This window comes from Asparagus officinalis, chromosome 3 (assembly GCF_001876935.1).
Source record: "Asparagus officinalis chromosome 3, Aspof.V1, whole genome shotgun sequence".
NCBI classification, from domain to species: Eukaryota; Viridiplantae; Streptophyta; class Magnoliopsida; order Asparagales; family Asparagaceae; genus Asparagus; species Asparagus officinalis.
Window position 1 is genome coordinate 25,377,214 of NC_033796.1, and position 11,236 is coordinate 25,388,449.

An 11,236-nucleotide genomic window follows, 5' to 3' on the forward strand; every position below is an offset into this window, starting at 1 on the left:
ATATAAGAGAAAATTGTTGCCAAGCACCTTTGCTAAAAAGTCTTATATGATGAACGCCATAAAAAATACATGTATCCACACTGCTTTAACCCAAAATTTAATTTTTCCTTTATTTTTTTTCTTATATCCTACTCAATCTAGTGGATAACATATATAATGGTCATTTAAGATTTGGCAGAATTTTTTTGTATATATATATAAATATTTTCTTTTTGTTCCCACATAGATCTCCTAGTATATCAAGGAGCATAATAGTTTTTCTTATCAAATTCAATTGAACTGTGTTTCTCTGTCAAAATTATAAATGTAAGTTCGTTATTATTATTTTTTATTAATTTTGTTATTTTTAACTTTAAAAGAGAAGTTAAATCCTTTGAAAATTCGATATTAGAAAGTCAAAAGTTTTGTTGGGCTATTTGATACTCTCATGAGTTCTGGGGTTTTGTAGGAAAAGTTACCGGAATTTAGTGGTAAAAATGCAAGGGGCTTTTTGTGCAAACACTTTAAATTTTTGAGGGGTTTTGTGAAATTTACCCTGATTTCACGATAACCCCTCTATTCGAGGTCATCTCATCTGAGAACAAAGATCTTGATCTACCGAAACAAATCCAGTGAAGAATTGCCGTAGAAAAAGAAAAGAAAAGAAAAGAAAAGAAAATCGAGTGAAGAATTGCAACCAGATAAAAGTCTACCAACCTTATTCATGTAAGCTTAATATATCCATTCTCAAATTACTAGGTTTTTTCGTTCTTCACTTCCCCCACAAGATTTTGGGTTATTTTTGCATGCAGATGTGCTCAATCTCTTTCCAAATTCCTTTTATTAAAAATATCTCTTCACCTTTTCCCGAGTTTGCGTTGTATGATGCAGAGTACTTGTCCATTGACTAGCAAAGGTTTTAGTGAAGGAAAGGGTTCTTGCTTATTTGACCCAAGGGAGAGAAACCCTTGATAGAAATCAAATTATTCAAATCTTTGATCCAATACCTTACCCTTTTAGGACTAATTATTTTGGTGGAATTTCCTCTTTTTCTTTTTGTACTTATTTACTGAAATCAATGGCTTTATGTTGCTATAGCATAAGAGATAAGACACATACGAAAATCTTACCTCTTCCCCGGTCGCATAATCTTACTTGCACTTCGTGCATAAACCTATTCATGTAGTGCTTTCTATTTGCCTACTCCTTTACTAGAAAGGCGCATTTTGTTAACGTATGAAAATGGGTATAACCCCTTTACTAGATGCTTTAACTTATCAAACGCCGTCTATTTCTCTTTTATCAAGCAAGAGTTTGTGGTGATGTTATGCGCCCCTTCTCTTTTGCTCCTCGCATTCATCTGATCTTTCTGCTGTCTGACATCTGACATCTACTAAAGTGTTCTCCTCGCATCTGTCATCTAGCTTCTTCATTTAGTGGTATGAGGTTGTCTCATCTTTAATTTGGTGGAAATTTCTAGGAAGTGGCTGCCATGTCCGGATGAAGGCAATGCCAATACTTGTACCGATGAAAGATGGAGAGAAATAGGCAGGATGGTTGGAGGGAATTTTCCTATAACGCAGAGTGATTGTACCCTTTAAGCTTGTGGTAAGAGATCGGTCTGCCTTGTGGGATATTAAGTAAAATCTTATGTTTTTATGTTGATACTACTTTAAATTCATGTAAATATGCAAGTAAAATATATATATAATGCTCATTTCTTTCCCTTTTTGTTGTTTGAGTATGTGATTCATACATCATCCATGACATCTTCATCCATCATTCCATATCTTGAAAATTCATTCAAACTTCAAACACATTGTTAAGTATATTCTGGTGGTTGTGAATCTAGGACATTCTCGAAGCATATGAGGAAATTAGTTGGTAGATACCTTAGTTCAATTGACAAGCAGAGGGCTTATAGTTACACTCTCAAATCTAACAAATCAAGGAAGAAGAAGGTGAGGATAAAGGTGGCGGTTAACATGTCAGTGTCAATCCAAAATATATTTCTGGTGGAATAGTAAAATATTTTTAAAAAGATTCAAATGAACTTACTGCTAGGTGTTTGCTATATGAAGTGTTTCTTCATTATCAACAGAAACACCAGCATACGGTCTGTTCTATATCATAGAACTCAACCTATTCATTTTCATCTTAAATCTGTATGAATCATGGCTACTAATATAGCACAAGTAAAAGTGTTATATATGCTTTCTTAGCGGAAAAACCCTTTTAGAAGTAGAAAAATCATGCAGGAATCTGTGCTTACATATGTACATATACATTCACGCACAAAGTCCATCTAAGAATGAGGATATCCACCTGCAGCAGAAGTTATAAACCATAATAGCAAGTTCTAAAGTTTGAGGTTAGAAGCACCAACGTAGGTTGCACACCACGGTAACAAGGTCTAAAGTTTAAGATTAAGAACCAACAACACCATAAGATTCGAACCATAGTGCTAAATATTCAAATTTAGGGTTTAGAAGGCCATTCTCAATACGAACTGCTGGCCGATTACTTGCATGATATTTACTGCAGGTGTAATATATAGATCGACGTCTGCACCACTTCGGAGACTCGGGGCAACACTTGGATAAACTCTACAAGGTTTCTGGCTGTCCATGGCCTTATGCACTTACAAATTTCAACATTAAACTTTTCTAGAACCACAGCAATCTGTAACAAGAACTGCATCATAGATAAAAGTATAGGTTTATACATGAAGTCATTTATATGTGATAAAGGTTTCTGGCTGACAGAACATCTGGAGGTTGGGGATAATCCTCCCCTTCCTCATCAAAGATGCCATCAGAGTTACCCTGCACATAGATAAAAGTATAGGTTTATACATGAAGGCCCCGTTTGGCAAAGGGTTAATGAAGAGGGGTTAAAGAGAAGGATTAATGTACTTAGCCCATTTGATAATCCGAAGGACTAAATTATTAACCCGTTAAATAAGTTTTATTTTAGCCCTTATGATCAGTTTTAGTGTTTGGGAATAACAATGATTTTGATTATTTTCTTTATAATTAGAAGGGTTAACTCTTATTCCATCTAAATAGGAGTATTAGTAAACCCCTCATTTTGAGGGGTTAACTCATTTTAACCCCTCTAGAGGGGTTAACTTAACCATTCTATATTTTTTATGTTTGGCAAATTATGGAGAGTTAACTCACTTTAACCCTTATATAGATTTGTTGTGTATAGATTTGTTGTGTTTGACAGGTTAAGAAGGGATTAAGTCTCCTTAAGCCCTCACTTAACCATTTGCCAAACGGTACCGAAGTTATTTATATGTGATAAAGGTTGTAAGTAACATGTACTCACCCAATTGTTTCTACTCACACGGTTGTTGTCAATGAATGAGATAAAAAGTGACTGTACTTTTGGATAGCATTTGAGCAGTTCAGTAACCACTTAGAAATGCCCTCCACTTGGCCACGTTTTCAGATCCAAAAGCTTTAAAGTATTTGAAGATACAAAGTTCAAGTTGCACGGTATCGTGGACAGGTACTTTGTGTAGGAAAGCGAATATGATGTTAGAAAATGGAAAGAATTTTTAACAAGTAATAGTACACAAAGCTTGAAGATCAAAACCTGGGATCAACCTTCATTTTGTTGAACTTGTGTATGAACTCAATCAGATAGGTTGCAGAAAAAGAAAGTAAACCAAGCATTAATTCAACATATCTTACCACTTGCTGTCTGTAAAATAGTTTAATCTTAGAAGGAAATTTCAGTCAAATAAATCAAAGAATGAAAGAAAGAGGCAAAAAAGTTGCTCTATTTTGAATTGATTTCCGCAACGGGACTATCCAAATCAAGTAACCATGACGCACAAATTGTGTATGATTCAAAAGAAGAAACATATTTCAATGCACCAATCAGCTAGTGATAGCTTGCTTGTATGGCTAACAAGTGCTAAAATACAAGTTCAACAAAATGAAAGTTGATCCCAGGTTTGATTTCCTTAACTAAAATATCATAAAAAGTTGCATTATTTTCAATTGATTTCCTTAACTGAACTATCTAAATCAATTAAATCATTATGAAAAAATTGTGTATGGCTCAGAAGAAGAAAGAAACATACCTCAATGCATCAGTCACTTAGTGCTAGCTTGCTCGCATGGCTAACAGATGCCAAAATGTGGGACGTATTTGGACCATAGCTTGCTGTTAGTCCCTCCATCATCGAATGTCGATATATATACGGAATATCTTCAGCATCCAGTACCCTGTGCCTCTGAATCTGAATTTTGAAAGATTTGGCATCCATATGTAAATCTTCAATGCTTCAAAACCACCACAACCTATAAGCTTTAGGCTATTGATGTTTGGATGTGAGATTTTCATATGATTGAACAAATAAGGTACACCCCTTCCTATACAAATTTTCAAGCACTGAACATCCATTCATCAATTTCTCTAATTGGACTGGGGAAGAGAGTTTTGTTTGCTTAAGATACAAAACTTATAGGTTTGGGAGGAATACATTGCCCAACAAAGGGAGTTCCTTGAAGAAATTGACCAGTCTGCGTTCTGGTAGCGTCTCACAAATAAACAGTATTTGTACTGGCTCATACACATTTATGTCCAGTGTAACAATGTTGTTCTCGACCAAGTGCCTGATCCACTCTTCTACATGAATGGTTGTCGAATCATTTTGACTATAGTGGATTTTCATTGATTTTATGCTTTGACCTTGGTGGAAATATATAACTCGGTTCGCAAAAGATATAAATTTATCGTTTTTCCAATGATGTTTGGAAATGAACTGTATTCTAAACTCCAGTCAGGGAGTGAACTCCATAGTTCTCTCCACTTTTTGGATACACATGCGGTTTGTGCTGCAGATTTCGTTGGTAGTAGTGATATTATGTCCACAAGTATCACTTCCGGCATATCATGTCCACAAGTATCACTTCCATTATGTCCACAAGTATCACTTCCGGCATATCAAGAATGTTTGTCACCTTCCATTGAGCTGTCTTCCTTTCCTTTTCTCCTCTTTCCTTTTGTGATTTCTTTTAGACCTTCAAGCAAAATGCTGAACAAATTAGAACATGCATTCAGTTTTCACTTGATTTTTCAAACGCTGGAAATTAACAACAAACAACAGAAATTTTCACTCTATCTGGCACATCAAACATTTATTGATGGTATGAGGGGAAAGAAGTATGTGGAAGAATAAATTTAAAGAAAGAAACATGGTAGATAAGATCAGTTCCATTGACTATGGCTGACTATACGGAACATTAAAATGCTAATGTAACACACTCCATGTCTTAACTAAGGAGGCTAATGATATGGTATACTAGCAATTCATCATACTACTCTCTCGGATGTACTTCATGTTGTAACTAAGGAGGCTAATGGAACATAGTTCATAGGGGAACATCTATTGTTTGCACATTTCAAAGATTTAAGAACTTTCTAGGTAGTAGTAGAAATTGATTTTCTGGCTTGAGATTAACATTTGTCCTTCATTATTGATGTCAAATGGCTAATATATGTCAAGGTCTCGCCTATATTGAAAAACACGCTCTACCCGGGCGAGTACCCGCCCGAATACTCCTATCCAACATCAAAACGTGTCGTGTAGCTGACACCTGCTTGATTATGCGATAATTGCATAATCAGGCGGTTAAAGAGTATACGCCTGCATAACAGAATTATGCAAGACATAATATACCCGACCCAACCCGCATTTAATCCCCCAAAGTCTCCTGATAGCTGCCTCAAAAGATCCCCAATATGCTTCTTCATTACCCTAAACCTAGTCACTCCACCCCTCTCCACTGCCACCGAGTGTAGAAGTTGACCGCTGCTGAGTGAGACGTTGACTGCCGCTGTCTTCCGCCACTGTTTCTGCCACCAATCGCGCAGCTATGAGGATTATGAGGAAGACTAGATTATGAGTTTTATTAGTATTTTGAAGTGTTATGACTTTTGAGAGTATTTTAGTTTATGAACTTTTAGCAGTTTTACTTTTAAGTGTATAAGGACTTCGATTTAAATAGCTTGGGGTATTATTGTTAGTCTTTTGCATGGAATGTTATATATTTTTCATGAATTATTATATTTTTATACATGATATATAACATATATATTAAGGATTTTAAAATGCATAATTCTGCATAATCTGATTAATCGCCACATAATCCGATTAATCGCTACGATATCAGACCATACGCATAATGAAACCGTGTTTTAGAACCTTGATTCTCGTTGATGCGTCAGGTTGTGGTTTTACCATGTAATTGTTTCTAAGTTTGGTGAAGCACGCCACTACGCATCAGATTTACAAAGTATAGCTCCCTTATAACTACTAGACACAATAAGGAAGATTTTATGTAGGCCTTCTAGCTTAGACTATCCTTAAAAGAGACCAGAATAACATGCTTGCGAACATTATACGTAAGCTTCAAAAGTTGTTTTTAGTGAAGAAAGCCTTGTGAAGTGAGATGGGAGCACCTGCCACTAGTATCTTACTGTTAATTATATACATAATGTGGTTAAGCCTAACTGTGTTTGTCTCTACTATTCTCTTATTAAATATTGTAAATCTTTGCAGACTGGAGAACAAAATAAGGAAATCAGGGGTCATAAATTGCAAACTGTCATGCTTCCTCTTATTGTTTAATTTTAACTTCAAGAATATTCTTCCTCTTATATACCTTATATGATAAGATAAGCCATCTTAGTCTGGGAGTAGCACAGTCTGACTTTCAGATCTTAGGCCGAACTCTGCTTGCAACATTCATGTGCCTATATTCATTAACACCTCACTATAGCAGCCTGAAGCGTGATCTTTCAAAGCCTCAATCCCATTTATCTTCGTAGAAAGATTTTCCGCCTTGTGTGTGTGTGTGTGTGTGTGTGTGTGTGTGTGTGTGTGTGTGATGTATTGGTATATTACAAGTCTGAGGAAAAAATGATTTTGGTAGCTTTGGCTAGCCAGAAAAGCTAAGTACTTATCATATGTATTTTTCTTTTTGTATTCTCAAAGAAAAGATTTGGATTTCAAGTACTCGAATAAAGGAGAATAAGTTGAACAACAAAAGCGACAAGTAAATAGTTGCCTGCATTTTTGTTCTTCTTAAAAATATGAATAATGGCTGTTTGGGTGATAGTGCATCATAAGCATTCTTTTGTGGTGTAATTTATATGAAAAAGAAAGCTTATTGGTTGCTAGTTACATATAATTGAATGTAGTCTTCTTTTGTCTCTTTTGAATAAAAGAGTTTGACGATTTCTCCTTGTTTCGTTAATGAGTTTTTAATGCAACACATTACACCCATAAAGTGTGGACACAAAGTACACTTGATACATTTGTGCATGATGTCTAAGCATTACTTTATGAAGTCAAAGTTCCAACTCTAGCAAAGGCTTTGTTGTCTTAAGCAAAATCAAAGGCTTTGACCACCTGTATTATACATTAGCATCCCACTAACTGTTTCATCAGCCATGGTAAATTAGTAACTTTCTTGCCTCATGATTGGATTGATTCAGATGTACCACATCTCTCCTCGTGTCTGTCCTTCCCCACTCAGATGAACGTAGCTAGTAAAGAAGGAAACATACCATCTGATAGCATTCACACCCTTTTTGTCTGGGTTGAGTCTAGCGATCACGACTTAAGCTTCACTTGGCGTGAAGAACAATGACATTAATAGCATTAACAATCGCTTGGCCATCAGCCCATTTGTCTACTCTACTTAGGATCAAATAAATGTGGACTTTTAGAAATGGCAGCTTCTACACATGCAAATGCCATGAAGGACAAAAATCACTTTCTTTCCTAAATGGAGCTGCAATGATGAAAGCATCAATCAACCCATACACGCATGTATAAAGCAGTAAGAATCTCATCCTATCTAAGGGATCCATTGCTGTTCCTCTAGATTTAAGATAGTTAAGTAATCTTGGCATCCCTACTTTGCAACTGAGAAGAGCCATAACTTTTGGATTGGAATATGTTGGAAGACCAAATATACCTCAGTTCTTTTTTCATATTCCAGGACATTTGAATAGATAATCAAAATTTATTAATAGACATTATTAGTGTTCCTTTGAATGGTAGTTTTTCTCAAGCAAGTTATGCAGATAACAGAGGCATTTCTGTTTCACTTTTGGGATTGCAATAACTTAAGTATTGAATATGAAAGAAACAGTTATTTGCATTCCTAAGAACTCGGTCTTTTGAGGCTAGTGCTTGGTATCGAAATCTATCTCTGTAGAGTCTTGACTTGTTATCTTACCCTTTGAAGTTAATGCAGTTTTGAAGGCATATTTTGTTATAAGACTCATATTATTATAGAGGTAATAATGGATGTTCCTCATTTTAAGACCAGATCACAGTCTATAGCTAGAATAAAGGCATGTTTAGTAGAATGTGTTTGCTAGAAGTAATGTCAAGCGGTAAGAAAAAAGTGCTAGGTCTAAGGAGCTCATTATTTATACTAACACCAGGTAGGACACTGCAAGAAAATTGCTAGGTTCTTAAAGAATGTACTATTTAGTTGTCACTTTTCTTATAAAGATCAAATAGGGCAATGACGTTACTGAACATTGATAAGATTTAGTAGTGTTCTAATAAAAGTCTCAAACACAGACATTTAGCTGTTTTTGAAGGGAGGATTAGCAAATACTTCTCCATCCTAAAAAAACATTGAACATAAGAGTTACCCATACTCAGTTTAACATAGTTTTCTGATTAAAGATGATTTATGAAATAAAATAGGTTTTCTGCTAACCCCTCTTATAAGTGTCAACCGGATGATGTGGGAAAGAATTTGAGAATTGTGTTTCTATGTACAAATAAGCATGTAGACCAATCCTATCTATTCAAAACTCTTTCCTATGTAGGAACTGTCTCAGAATGAATAACTTTGGAGAATACACATTCCACTAAAACCTAGAAGAGTGTAAAGTACATTTTAGAAAATAAGTATTCAGACACAAACCTTAAATCTCCTTCTTTCTCCTTGTATCTCTTAGCAAGATGATGCCACTCTTATTTTTGACTAATTTTTGGTATCCTTAGCCAGGGGAATAAATTGGGAATAAAAGAGGAGAAAGAGACTCCTAATGGAAATATAATTAAAGTTGTGATGCATAGTTACAACTTGTTTTAACAGCTGTCTGATTTTTTCTGGAGATTCATTCACTTGGCAGGGTGTCTGACTCACCTTATTTATTATAAAAGATTCCATTTATTCTTGTGAAAAGGGTTCGTCGAATTTATTAAAATGTTTGCAAAGCTGGCTATGAATAAAAGACTAAGCCTAACCATTAGAGACTGTCAAGGGAGCAGATGCAATCCAAGGGTTTTGGCTCCATGTTTCAGAGAATGTGGTTAGATTGTAGTCAATTGTTATAGTAAGGTTAGTCTTGTTTTAGGTTGACTATTATCAGCAAAAAAACATTAAAAAAACGTTAATGAAAAGTTTGAACTTTCTTATGGTTATCTATCTTAAAGTAAGTGAATAACATTTTACATAGTTTATTGTTATTAGAAAATTAACATACTATATGATAACTGGTTTAAATATATATATTTTTTAACATGTAGCTGCTTCAAAATTTATTTTCAATGCTTTTTTATTTTGTTATTTCAGATTCTTTCAGGCCTAGTCCAATAAGTCATAAAAAAATATTTATAGAGATTCTAATTTCCGATGCATGCACCTTCAGATATTAAAGCTTTCTATGTTTCAGTTGGTTCCCATATTTATGGTCCACAATAAATCATTGATGCCTGATGGAAAAGGATAGAATTATGCCCATAGAAATTATTACAAGTCATCACAAGGAGTGTACCTCATGTTAGTTTGCTTTTATAACTATGATTTTACCCATATAACCCTACGAGGTACATAGTAACCCTTCATTCCTTGATAAAGAATTGCAAAGAAATTTGCATAGGATAAGTTAGGAGCAACGTCTTCTAAAATTGAAATTAATACACGCACAAACACACACGCACAAACACTCTCTGTCTACAAGCTATGGACGGAGATTCCATTTGAAATATAGACAGAGATCCCCATGTATAACTATGGATGGGTTAGGAGAGCATGGAAAGCAGACAGTTAAGTCACTGAATTAAGTTATAGTCACTGATTTAGGTTATGGATGTGGAATCTTGATCTTTAGTAATTTGTCTTTGTCTTCCTTACCGATGATTGTACATAGCAACACAAGTTTGTTACAGAGGCATACACAGCAGTTATCCAAAATCAAGGCATATAAGATTTATTGCTTTCGCAATAACAAGTGGGGTAAGAAAGAATGTTTTAGCACTAGTATGTATTTGTTTGATCAAGTCAATATTTTTGCATTTGAGGTTTTTATTTGGAGTGAAGGTTTTAATACTTTCTATTTGGCTATTCATTTACCAGTATAGAAGGGTATATTTTGTTAATCCATGAAAATGGTTCTATGTAGAACTCTTTTGAGATAAGAAAGAGCGCAAACATAGAGGCGAAATTAAAGTACCAGAACTTATCAAATTGCTTTTTGTTCTCCTTTATCAAGCAAGAACTTTTGGTGATATTAATTGCACCGTCTCTTTTGTTCTTCACATTCCCTTGAATTTCTTCTGGACATCGGACATGTACTTATCAATTTCTTTGAGGAAAGCGATATGAAGTTCTCATCTTTAATTTTGGAGGAATTTTCTAGGAAGTCGCTTCCATGTTCGCTAGGTTCTTAAAGGATGTGTAGCGCAAGGGATGTACTAGTTTATGCTTTCTTTCCTATCAAGATATAATAGGGCAAAGATGTTACTGAACATGAATAATATTTAGTAGTATTCAAATGAGGAGTTCAAACACACATATTTGATCTTTGTGAAGGAAGGTTTAGTATCCAGTGCTCCATCCTGAAAAGGACATTGAATATAAGTACCTATTCTGAAATTAACATAGCTTTCTGACTAAAGATAATCTAGGAATGAAATGAAAGTTTTACTGTTAACCCATCTTATGGATGTTGGAAAGAATCTGAGAGTGGGAAAGAAGCTGAGAAATAGCCATGGAGTTATGTTGATCTATGAAAAATTTCTTAAAGGGGCAAGCATAAGGGTGAAATTGACATAAAGTAGATATCTTACACTAATCAAATGGTGATCTGTTTCCAATAAGAAATAATATGAATTTACGGAAAAATTGATGGTTATTGCTAGTTCTTCATCTTTGATATTGTTGCTAAAACAAAGCACAAATGTATAACAATCACTTAGTCAATC

The 11,236-nt window shown here is 34.8% G+C and overlaps 1 long non-coding RNA gene across 1 annotated transcript; it reads left to right on the plus strand.

The window, feature by feature from the left end:
* On the plus strand, positions 589-1,706 carry LOC109833484. Its single transcript, XR_002245222.1, has 2 exons — positions 589-705; positions 1,460-1,706. It is a non-coding gene; the product is annotated as an uncharacterized LOC109833484 (long non-coding RNA).